Source organism: Pan troglodytes, chromosome 23, assembly GCF_028858775.2.
Source record: "Pan troglodytes isolate AG18354 chromosome 23, NHGRI_mPanTro3-v2.0_pri, whole genome shotgun sequence".
Taxonomy (NCBI): Eukaryota; Metazoa; Chordata; class Mammalia; order Primates; family Hominidae; genus Pan; species Pan troglodytes.
The window spans coordinates 11,681,241-11,694,879 of record NC_086016.1 but is presented as its reverse complement, the minus strand read 5'-3'; the positions used below and the strand labels follow the sequence as shown (position 1 = coordinate 11,694,879).

The following is a 13,639-nucleotide window of genomic DNA, read 5'->3' as shown; positions in this document are numbered from 1 at the left end:
ATACATACACATATATGTAATGTATAAATATTACCTTTTTGTCATCTATTTAACAAAATATTTGCTCAAATATATACTTCCATCTGACAACTATTTAACATTACTTTTCTAATATTTTTACCTTATTGCTGCTGACTTGATACATTTTTATTCATTCCACTACATCCTTGTTATTTTGGAAGATCTATCCTTTATTTCTTTATTAAGGGGTATCTTCAATTTTTTGACCTCACAATTAGATGCATAATTTTCAAGTACTATTTGAAATAAAGATACCTTATATTGTCTTAGCAAATTAGTCAATTTCTCTACTTACCCCTCCCAATAAGTTGACAAATTCAAAAAACATAAATTTCCCCATTTCTTTTTCACCACTCCCTTCCAAGAAACCTTGGAACCAGTTTGTTCCAAGGTTTGTTCCCACCAAAGTCTAGATTATACAAAAATATTTTAGAATGTTAATGATATATTGTTAGTAAAATTCTTCTATTGAATAGTTTATGATAATTTGTCAACATGAAATGTTAGGCAGACATTGAATACCAACTAGAGCTATTCATATTCTCTTAACGGGATTTCCATTGAGTTATTGATGAAAGATAAAGTGATATAAAGAAAATGTGTATACACCAAGTGCAAAATATTTTATACCCTTTATGTGGCCATGAATATTAAATCATAGTTATGGGAGGAAATTGCCAAATACATATATTAGGCTGTTAAAAACTGTTTTTCTGAGCTCTGGAAACTAATGGATAGGCATAGCAGAAGAGAGCAGAAGCAAGCCAAGAAATCGAGGAAAAGATACTGCTATATAACAAGAAATATGAAGTCGGGTGACTGAGAAGATGTGGAGAACCTTTATACCAATTTCCTTTTTCTAATCAGATTTGATTATAAAACATCGAGATAAAATCAATATATGTGTATTATATTCATTTCAATTTTAATTTCAAGACCTAATTTTGCTGTCTTAAAGATCATGGATAACTCCATCTTATCTCAGTGTTCAATCTATAGTTCATTAAAACAGTTTTCAAAAGAATTTTCAAAATACTTTATTATGATTACAACCATACTTAATCTTAAATTAGGACATACTATGTGATAAATACTATGGTGAAGTACTTCTCAATAATCCATATTCTTAAACACAACAAGTTCTAGGATCAAACTGCTTAAATTTATATATTTGCTCAATCATTTGCCACATAAATATTTTACAGATGAAGAAACTAAAACACTTTTTTTTTCTCCGAAACTGTTTCAGGGCTAACTAACTTACTCATGAGCTTGGTAAAAATAAAAATTATTAGATACCTTGTGGATCCGTTGCATATATTTCAAATTTAAGTTTTTGAAGCACTTTTTGAAAAGACTTCTTTATGTGACATTTGTTCATTAAAAACACAGTGATTCCTTTTTTGAAATACGATCCAATTATAAAATATCCTGTGTCTAGAAATGAATTTATTTTCCTAACAAAAATGTATTAAATTAATTAATTAAGTTCTCAGAACCATTATTTAAACCAAGTGTGTTGATCCTACAACCAGTGAAAATAATCCCTACAATGCTAAAAATGTGTGTGCTATTATCCATCTATTTCCTAGTTCATTAAAGCCAACTTATCATAATCTGGACTTTTTACCAAAGATTTTCAGGGATGTCAAAGGTTTTTACTCCTAAATTTAATATGCTGAAATATTACTTTATGTTCTATTTATTTTTATTCACTTAAAATGACATTTTTCTCTATGTTGCAATTGCAAAAATTAACTTATTTACATATATACATGATGTCATGATATAATCTAGGCACAATTTTGGATATTTCCTTTTCCCATTCTGTTTAACTTACACAGGTAATCAATTACGTAATCACCAAGCAAAAGACCTTCATTGGTTTCTATTTTGTTATTTTTTCCTCTGGAAAAGAGTTTAAGATAGTTTTAACATGAAGAATAGCAACCATATTTTTTGCATACTGTTATTTCTTCAAAGACGCTTAATCTATATAAACAAATTTTAAAAACCCTGGTATCAGTTGGGTAAAATCTCTGAGATTTAAAATATTTACTAACCTACTAAATGTTAAGCAACACAGGATTTTGAGAAATTGGCCAACGGCAAGGATTGTAAGGGAACAAAAACTTGGAAACAATGCTGTTTGTCGACATCTTGAATAATTTGCTGTGCCTCTATTTTATGTCACAGTATTTCCACTTCAAGGCCTATACAAATAAATAAAATCAGTGTTATACACAGAATAGGTACAAACACACACACACACACACACACACACACAAGCGTTCAGATATAAAGATTTCAACTGTAGCATCATTTCTAATAAACAATATTGGAAACAATGTTGGTATATATTGCTAAGAAAATGTGTTGAGATCAATTTAGTATAATTATATATGAGATATATGATTATTTCATTTCTTTATGGAATGAGTGTAATGGGAAAATCCAGTGGAAAGCTTACGTTAAAGCTAAGAAAGTTAAATCTTTAAGAGCTTTCATATGTATGGGTCTTTCTCGGGGTCATATGAGTTTTGCAAAATTTGCTATGTAAGATGCTTAATTAAAAATAAGAAAAGCCACACCCGTTTTGACTCCCATTTGCCTTTAGTCATTTATCTCCCTGTCAGGTAGTGCGGGTCCAGCCTACAGCACTTTTAGTATTCAGCTAAGGGGAAGTTGAATAGAGACATATTTAATTTCAGTTCATTGAGGTTAATGTGTTTGATTTAAAGCCACTTCCATGTAAAATGAAGTTGTTTCTGGCAGTTCAGAGACTTTCTATTGCTCACTCCATAGATTCATCCAGTGTCGTAGCACAGAGGTGCAGAGGCAGAGAATGTTGTGAGACACATGCCATGCAGTACTTGGTACCAGAGGCTGCAGAGAAGGAAAGAAACAGCTGCCCTTAACCTAGCTCTCCTTTCCACTAATTCTTACTGTGGTGGTGATGTGGTGAGAACCAGATGTCCTACATGTAAGGGGATCTGCTGTAGGCAAAGAACTCTGGAAAAAAGAACCTGAGCATTTTTGTGGAAGAGTGACCCAGTTGCTCTGACCCCCTTCTGAGTGTGTCTCCATAGTCACAAAATGGAAAAAAATCTGAGTTCTTACTCTAACCATTTGGATAAAAATAAATCTCTCCAGGGGAAAGATAACACTAGAGTCTCCAGCTTTGTAACTTCTGGGATGCATCTACTGTGTCTCATCTTCTCTTGAAATGTAAATATATATCCCTAGTGAGGTAAATCCCTCAGGATGGCCCCTAACCATGTTCTTTCTGTGAATTAATTTCCAGAGCTAGTTCTTAGCGTAGAGCAGAAGTCTGAGTACAATTTGTTGAGAAAGTTCTTACTATGCATAAATAACTTTATTTACAGCCTAACACTATCCATTAAAATCAACAAGAGAAAGACAAACTAATCCAAAATGACCCTGCAATCGGGGCTCTAAACAATGCAGGTTGACTGTAATTGTTAAAATGAATTTGGAAAGTATTTGACCTTATCTGTTAAAATTAAGTATATGCATACCCTGTGACCAATAATTCTGCTACTATCATCCAACAGGAACACATAAACATATTCAGCAAATGTACAAAATTGTTTATTAAAGAATTATTCACAACAGCTTAAATTGGAAGTTTTGCAGTTATCCATCAAGAGTGAAATAAACACATCATAGCATATATATACATACATGGAGTATTATCAAGCAAGAAGGATAAATGGTATACCCAAGAGAGCTTGGATGACTCTCCCAAATACATTTCTGAGTAAGAGAAGCCATCCAGAAAAGAATATATATTGTTTAATTCTATTATAAAAGTTCAAAAATAGGTTTAAAAAAGTCTATGTTATTAGCAATCAGAATAATAATTACTTGCAGATGGAGCAGATGGTAATTTAAGGGAATTTTATTGTGAAATATGTACAATCACTTTGTTAAAATTAATTAACTATATACTATTTGTGTATTTCAATAAAAATGTTTAATAAACTATCTCGTCATTGTTATTTACATTTCTTAAATAGCATTTAGGCATGGGTGAAAAGGTTTAACTTGACTGGCCTGAATTGCTCAAATACTGTACATTCCAAAGAGGGGTCCCTCTGCAGGACTAGACCTTAGTCTAGAAGTTCATCTCTGAGCCCTTGGAGTATTTTGCTTGATAAAAGTGTTCTTGTTTTCCTGAAGTCTTGGGCCATACTCTCCCAGTTCGACCAGAACAGGTTATGTTATCAACGTGACTTATGTGAACATCTGTTTTTACTCTAGGTGTAGGAAGAAAGTTGTGCTTAAATGTCATGGAGCTGAGGTCAATCATATGGGCATTACATGACTATGTGACTGATCCCAGTAAACACCTTCGACAACTAGGCTCCAGCGAGTGTTCCTGGTTGGCAATGCTTTGCACTTTACATATTGTTGCTGGGATAATTAAACATGACCCCATGCAACTGCTCTGGGAGGGGACACCTGAGAGCTTGGACTTGGTTTCTCCTGGAGTTCACTTCATTTGTCTTTTCTCTTAGCTGACTTCTATCTGTACTGTTTTTACTGTAATATACTGTAACAATGAGTACTACAGCTTCTGATTCCCTTAGAGATTTCCAATAAATTACCAGGTCTCAAGTGGTCTTGGGAACCCCTGGCATATTACTGAACTTAAAGTTTTCAGAATATCTGTATTTGATATATTCCATGGCAAGCACTATATCCATCATACTTTTTCATTTATTGACATAACTCCAAATATTTCCACATATCTAAAATTCAGGAAAGTAACCCTATCCTTACCTCTGAGGATAAAGCTTGTTAAGTATAGGTAAACCATGATAATTTAAATTCACCTGTTTGTGACTGACTTTTTTTAATGACTGTTTTTAGTCAAGAAAATGTGAGGGTAGGTCTGCCAAGAGCTACTGAAAAGAGTTACATTTTCTAAAAAAAAAAATATCCTCGTCTTTTCTCTTTGAGAATAATTTGTGGTGTTTCTGAAATCATTGTCTGCCCATAAAGAGAGATTACTTAAACAAAAAGTCTGTATAAAATATTACTACAAAGAAAAATGAGAAAAAAATCATATTCTTGATTAATTTATTGATCTATTAAATTAATAGTCTTGGAAGTAGATCCCTCTTTGGACTTCCAGTTAGACACAGGGCCTTACTCTATGGCCCAGGCTGGAGTGTAGTAGTGCCACCATAGCTCATTCATTGTGTAGCTCACCGCAACCTCAAACTCCTGGACTCAAGCAAACCTCCTGACTCAGCCTCCCAAGTGGCTGGAATACAGACAGGTACCACCATGACCACACCTGGCTATTTTTTTTTCAATTGTAGAGCTAAGGTCTCCCTATGTTGCCCAGGCTGGTTTTGAACTCCTGGCCTCCAGTGAGCCTCCCACCTCAGCCTCCCAAAATGCTGGGATTCCAGGCATAAGCCACGAGACCTGGCCTATTTGTAGTTTAAATTTTCTCATCGTCTAAATAAAAGATCTAAAACTAATTGTCTAAGTTGGCGGAGCAGTCAGAACACACACATTTATTGATTACATTTATTGTCTTATATGGATGTGGTTCATGGTGCCCAAAACAATTACAATAGTAACATCAAAGGTCACTGGTTACAGATTATCATATCAAATATAATTATAATTAAAAAGTTTGAAATATTGTGAGATTTGCCTAGATATGGCACAGAGATACAAATGAACACATGCTATTAAAAAGTGGTGCCAATAAAGTTGCTTGATGCAGGGTGGTCATAAACCTTCAATTTGTGAAAAACACATTATCTGTGAAGCCAAGGGAAGCAAAGCACAGTCAATTGAAGTATGTCTATATTCCACTGCCTTTGTAGAGTGTATATAGTTGTATTACATAACATACATAATATATATACAAATATATATAATATATATTTGGGTATATGTAATATATATTATATATATTTGTATATATATTAGACATACATATTATATACATATATAGTATACATATATATTATACATATATATTACATATATATATATATATATTTGATATGGACTGTGTCTTGTTTCCCCAAAATTAATATGTTGAAGCCTTAACTCTCAATGTGTTAGCATTTGGAGGTGGGACCTTTGGAAGTAATTAGGTTTAAATGAGCCCATAAGGATGGGGTCTTCATGGTGGAATTAGTGCTCTTACAGGAAGAGACCAGAGAGCTAACGCTTTCTATTCGCTATGTACGTACATAGGAAAAAGGCAGCCCTTTGAAAGCCCAGAAGATGACCCTCCTCAGACTTGCCAGGTTCAAGAACTATAAGAAATAAATGTCTATTGTTCAGACCAGTGCCTATCTTATTTTTATATAGCAGCCTGAGCTTACTAAAACAATTATTAAGAAAAAACAGCAAAGCAAACAAACAAAAGCAACTATGTTTAAAACTCCTGGAAAAATAATTTATCTTCTGTGCAGCTGTTTTTTAAGATCTTCCTTTAATGTATTTCCCCTCATTTTTCTTGCGTCTTATTTGGAGTCTGTAGTAGCATAGTTCTTAATTTGCTTATCAAGTAATTTACATCATATTAAACATGAATTTCAACCAGCAAAGAATATTATTAAAACTTCTGGACTAATGTTATTCACTTGTATTCTTTCCTACTACCCGGAAATGCTTTTGCTGGCAATGATTTCTCCTTTGATGTTGTGAAGTTTCGGGCCATTGTTAGAGAAACAGGTCCACTTGCCGATTAGCAGGCAGTAGGCTTTGTGACCTAAGTTCAGTAACAGAAAATCATTACTTTCTCTGGCAATTTGATACAACATGCTTCATATATTCCAAAATTCATCAATTTTCTGCTCTGTTGATGTCCTCCTTTATTATGTTAAAGAATTGCCATAGTATAGTTTATTCATAATGCTATTTTCAGTTGAATTACTAGAGCTCCACTTTAGCATTTTAAAATCATATTATCGCATGTTTATTTCCAAATTAACAGGGCAATAAAAATCCTCTCTTAAAAATCAGGGATATCAGTATTCATCTCTGTTTATGTAAAAATATTAAAAAATTAGAAGTGAAATATCACAGAAGATATTTTAAATATGAAGACAAATAATGAAATAAGGAGAATTTTAAAAGCCAAATATTTTGGATCAGAGTAAGAAGTTAGTGGTAAAAGATAAAGGTTATCCAACAACCTTTTGCAAATGAAGCCAAAAAAGTAGGTTTGCGCAACAGTGAATAACTAAAATTACAACTCTTTTATATTTCATTTAAAAACATGCCCTTTTTCAAAAAGTCAGATCGGTTTAATCACACCATAAAATTATTTACCCAAAGTTAAGGAAAAATAGCATGCTGTCATATAAGTAGAAAATTTAAATACACAATTGATATTTAACGTTCTCTAAGCAATGTAAAGATTGCTTTTAAGCCATCTAACAGAGTTGTATTTATTATTAGGGATCAAAAAGTGTGTAAATTAGCACAATATATTTTATATAAAATGAATCTGTTTTCTCTTATAATAGTATACAATTATAATTCTGAATTTTGAATTTATTCTTAAACAAATAAAAACAACTGCTATATCTGAATTCTTGTTTTATGTCACTCTATCTATTTTTTTTACTATCTATATTTTTTTTACTATCTATATTTTTTTACTATCTATATTTTAGGCATTTTTACTATCTATATTTTAGGCATTTTATACGTTAAGTATGCGCAGTTGGTGCTTACTAAATATAGCCTAGCAATGCTCCTTGTTTCTTTTTTTTAACCTTTAATTTCAGGGGTACATGTGCAGGTTTGTTATATAAATACATTTGCATCGTGGGGGTTTGTTTTACAGATTAATTCATTACCCAGGCATTAAGCCTATGATTCATTAGTTATTTTTCCAGATCGTCTCCCTCCCCTGACCTTCTGCCCTCTTGTAGGCCCCGGTGTCTGTTGTTCCCTTCTTTGTGTGCATGTGTTCTCATCATTTAGCTTGCACTTACAAGTGAGAGAATGTGACATTTGTTTTTTCGTTCCTACATTCTTTTGCTAAGGATAATGGCCTTCAATTCCATCCATATTCCTTCAAAACACATGATCTCGTTCCTTTTTATGGCTACATCTTATTCCCTGGTGTATATGTTCAAGATTTTGTTTATCTAGTCTTTACTATTGATGGCCATTTAGGTCTATTCCATGTCTTTGTTAATGTGAATAGTGCTGCAGTGAACATATGTGTGCGTGTGTCTTTATAATAGAACAATTTATATTCCTTTGGGTATATACCCAGTAATGGGATTGCTGGGTCTAATGGTAGTTCTGTTTTTAGGTCTTTGAGGAATCACCACACTGTTTTCCACAATGGCTGAATTAATTTACATTCTCTTTAACAGTGTATAGTGTTCCTTTTTCTCTGCAACCTTACCAGCACCTGCTATTTTTTGACTTTTTAATAATAGCCATTCTGACTGGTGTGCTTACTGGTTCTTAATCTCACCCACATCTTAGAATAATGTGGAACATTCAAACTACCCACACCTCTTTCTAAAAACTGAAGTTTTGTTTTAATTGGACTTTAGTAGAGCCAAGAAATGAGTATTACTTAAAATCTTGCCATGTGATTCTACTAGGAAGCCAGGGTTCAGAGACATGGATTACATTTTTAATATAAATACACATTATTAGTTGAAGCAGTTTTAAGTTAGGATAGCTGTAATGTTGATTGAAAGGGGAATACTTAAAACAGAACTCTGCCTTGGGTCGTCAAGACTTAAAAAATTCTTCTGTTTTTATTCTATTAAATATAATCATGCATTCATTTACTTTAGCATTTGTAATTCTAAAACACATTGCAAATTTCACAAAACTACCATTTTCTAAATGTCAACACTCTAAATACATCATTTATTTTTTAAAGTAGTATATTCACTTCAAATTCCATTGCTGTGTCAAGAGTTAGTTGAACTTAAAATATAATTAATAGTTACTCAGCAAAAATAGAAAGATGTTAGCTGACTGTGTCAAAAGAAATATTTTAACACTGATTTCATTTTTACTAAATGACTGAATTTTTCTTTATGTTTTATGCCTAAGCTTCTCTGCTTTCTTTCTATTTTTTGTGGTTTAAATAAAGAACCATGATTATCTGTATAACTGATTGCTCAAAGTAATTAATCATTTTTCTTATGAAATTACCAGGGTAAATTAAGAATCTTATAATTACAGAGTTTTCTCTTGCCTAGAGGAAACATACTGAGAAACTGTGTTAGGAAATTATTATTTCAAAACCCAGTCTAAGTTCTTAGCCACTGGACATTTAAAAAATACATATTACATATACTTTTTCTAACATGATTGAGAATATAGTTTGTTTCAGATTTCCACATTTCTTAAATGAAAACAATAAAGAATTCAAAAGGCAAAAGGTACTGTAAAAAAAGTTATTTGATCACATGTAAATGAAAATTCTACCTTCTTATTGAATTTTACTAATTAGAGGGGTAATTATTCTCACATCAGATTATTTGCACAAGATACTATTTCTGATGTATTTTATTAAAGAATTCAAAAGGCAAAGGTATTGTAAAAAAAGTTATTTGATCACATGTAAATGAAAATTCTACCTTCTTATTGAATTTTACTAATTAGAGGGGTAATTATTCTTGCATCAGATTATTTGCACAAGATACTATTTCTGATCTATTTTATTAAAAGTCACCATTTATTATTGGTTTTCATCTCATGTTATATATGCAAATGAAACTCCTTTGAGTATGCAATGGTTATTTACTGCAGTGAATATTGTACAATCATATTTATCAAAATGTTCTTCTTCGAAATATTTTTCTAACGCTTATTAGCAAGCAGTTTTTATATTTGAGAAAGTGAAACGTGGACTTTAGAATCAGATTTAGGCCATATGGTAAGCCAACTGCCTGAAAAATCTTCATAACAAATGCTAATATTGATGAATTTTGGAGATGTCATTATATATGTATACCTAAAACTACAGGAAAACAAAGAAAATTACCAATGCCAGAAACACAGGCAACACTTAAAACCAGCAAGACCAGTTGCTCTGACTTTTCTGGATGGCAAGAGAGATGGACCCAGCAATTTATAAATTTGGATTTTCTTAAGGCTCATCAGCGAAGGGGTGATGCATAGCTGGACCTAGATTGAAAGAGTAAAGAAAAATACTTATTAACCAACCCAGTACAATTAAGAAGTTTGTCTGTAAATACTAGAACAATTGGTAGAAAAAACAAATACATATTCTCCCCTGAGAATCTGTAACATCAGGATTATCCATCATGTGTTGTTTGACTTCAAACTTATAAATTATACAGCCTTGAGCCATGAACCATCAAATTAACAAATTAACATATAGATTATTTTCTGGCCATTGATACACTGGAAGCTTTGTGGAAGAGATGCAAAATCATTCCAGAGCAAAAGCTGAAAATTTTTTTCTGCAAAGGGCAAGATAATAAACATCTTAGGCATTATTGACCATTTTAAAGAGCAGCTTATAGTCACCAAAAGGAATATCAACAAACTAGAAAGTGAAGATAAAGAATTATCCAGAATGCAGAATATGAACCAAAAGATAGAACATAAGATAAGCTGAAAGACATGGAGTATTGAATAAAACTATCCAAGGAATATCTAAAAGAAATTCTGAAAAGAGAATAGTAGGTATAAAAATAATGGGATTATAATAGTTTGCTTCTACTTCTGGGATGAATATAGTAGTTGTATAAGACACATACTCTTATTAAAATGACAAGAAAAAGCTGGATAAATTATAAAAGCTACATATTTTTTAAAGCATGAGGGAACTCTAGAAGCAATGATGAATAGATGAACTAAGAGTACAGACATACCTGAGTGTTCGAAATGGGCCAAAGAGCATGATGCATTCATAGCATCCACTAGTCAATTCTGGCACAAATTAGGAAGTAGAAGGCATGTTCAACGGAGGCAAAACAGTAATATATATATAAACATGTGGGTAAGTCTAAAGAAGCATTTGCTATATTGAATCAAACAAATACAATAAAGTAAAACAAATACTAGAGAACATTGTTAAGCTGAGTTAAGTTTGGCTCAAAGTGCCCATTGTACTTGCCTAATTAAGTTTGGCCCAAAGTGGCATCCATACATAGTGACTGTACTCTAACTTAATGTGTAAATAAGTTGTAAGCTAATGTAGATATATGGACTTGTAACCAAGCAACTGAGACTCAACCAATCATAGGAGCCAAACCCTTAGTCAATCCCAAGCTGAATGCTGCCAAATTATGCCCAAATAAGGCAAATATTGAACTGCACCAATCACGGAAACTCTGAATATAATTTTCTATGTTCTGGTTATAAATACATCTCACCACTCTGGATGTGGAGTCACTCTGAACAATCTTCGTTCTGAGATGGTGCCTAGTTCTCAAACCTTTTTCTTGGTCAAATAAACTTAGTGAAATTTAACATGTCTTAGTTGTATTTTTTTAAACAACATTCAAAGACCTACAAAATAGGACAGGGAACTTGTATTTAGACTATACTGTCTAAATGCCACTTATTTATGCTAGTTATTTGTGTGTTATAGAGAATATAGTGATATTGATATACTTTAAGTCATTTATGTACATCGGGAAGAGGAAAAAAAAAGTTACCCAATTCAATGGAAGCCAAATGAAGAAGCAGAACAGAGCTACCAGAAAAACATGATAAGAGTTAAAGAAGATGGGAGCTCAAAGAGGAAAACTATCACTGAATTTGGGGAACTTTTCCTTGCAAGCCAAGTTAACTTTTGTTCAGATAGAATTCTCAGATGAAAAAAGACAGAAATTATAGTCTATGGCTGACAAAATATAGAGAGTCTGCCCAGAGACTTTTGCTACTCTAAGCTAGAATCTTAAGGTTAATACACTCCAATGAAGGAGAAAACAAGAACAAACTCTTGAGCATACTTGAAGTCTGGGACCAAATATGAGTTGTTCAGATACTCATATTTTCACCCTGATTTAAGATGATCTGATATGGGTAATGCTTGCATAATCAAAACTTCTGGAGGAACTTATCTCCATAGTAGACAACAAGGTAAACTTAAACTATCCTGACACTAATTGGGTGTATAAACTTGGCCAAGTCATTTTTCCCTTTGAGTCTCAGTTTCGTCAACTGTAACGTGAATATGAAAGTAACTAACTTGTAGGTCTGTATTAAAAATAAAGTCAATTATTTTGGTAAATGATTTGTATGCAATATAGCGTACATGAGAGAGAGAGAGAGAGTTTGTGTGCATGTGTTTAGAGAGAGATGGAGAGAGAGACACACATACACAGAGAAGAATCAGTATATTGTTAAGGATAACAACATCCGGAAACAAATCGACAGACAAGAAAAACAATTTAAGTAATAGAATTATCAGACAGAAGTTAAAGAACAAAACATATGCTTAAAGATGCACACAGGAAAATACAAATATGATCATGGTAGATTTAGAAAGGAAATACCTGCTAGAAGTAACAGAGAACTACTGGAAAATTAATGAAGTGCAGTAGGAAGAAAGAAAATAAATTATTGAAGAAAAGTTTCAAGATACAAAGGATAGAGTTAAATATTAATATATGTCTAAACTTTACCAGCAAAAAAGAGACAAAGGCAATAACTAAGGAAATAATAGAGAATGTTTTTAGTACTGATTGAAGACAGATATAAGCAGATTTAAGCAGGTCAACAAATTCTGAGTGGAGTAAGAAAAGTACAATGAAGAAAACAAAAGACAAAGCCAAAATTCTGTAAAGCAGCCTGAAATTAAGGCTTATTACCATAAATAACAACATTTCAGTCTATAGAAACTTACATCCTAGGAGAGGGAATACTTTAAATAAAAAAGTAATGGATGAAAGGAGAAAAATTCCATCAAGTGGGATAACTGTTATCCATAAAGAAGTAGCAGGTGAGATGGGGAGTAAAAAAACAAACATATATAAATCCTCTTATTTTATATATTATAGCTCAATTTTATTCCCATCTTTGATAATCCAAAAATTATACACTGATCAATATATCTGTTCTAAATGTTAAGATTCCAACAGGTAGATCATGTCTCTCAAAATGTGTTGCACATTGCCTCAACTGGAGGTTCATGATGCATATTAAAATAAGAAAGGCTTAGAGAATTCTTACAGCAAGGAAAACAATGTAAGTTTATTTAATTTAGTGTTTTAGCTATATATTTAATAACTATTTTAGGCAGTTGTTTAAAGACAATAGAAATTACTTGGAATTTAAAGCAAGCAAAAACGAATGTGTTGGGAAAGCACAACGCAGCTCTTAGAATTGAAAAAAAAGTAGGTGAACCAGGCTCAGGCAGGAATCAGAGAGCAAGTCAGAACCAATATCAGAAAAAGGAAGTTCTGCTTTTCATGTGGCTATTGTCCTGTCAGTCATGACCACTGGCCACTGCCAGCAAAGCACGCACAGGCATTTTCTGGAATTCTGCTGGGCTCTGCTTTAGTTTGTCACTTCCCACTTTACCATTGGATTCCAAAAATCTATCCATCCGACAGGAATAATTTCAGACTCTCTGCCTACTTCTTACCTTGCAAGG

The 13,639-nt window shown here is 32.6% G+C and overlaps 1 long non-coding RNA gene across 2 annotated transcripts in view; it reads right to left on the bottom strand.

Annotated features, from left to right (window-relative positions):
- Positions 1-6,492: 6,492 nt before the first annotated feature.
- The window catches only part of LOC129138428 (uncharacterized), a 48,041-nt gene continuing 40,894 nt past the window's right edge, over positions 6,493-13,639 (bottom strand). For both annotated transcript variants that reach the window (XR_008541666.1, XR_010155968.1), the window contains 2 exons: positions 10,052-10,194; positions 6,493-6,790 (listed from right to left, as the gene is read on the bottom strand). This is a non-coding gene — a long non-coding RNA (uncharacterized LOC129138428). The remainder of the gene's footprint in view (positions 6,791-10,051; positions 10,195-13,639) is intronic.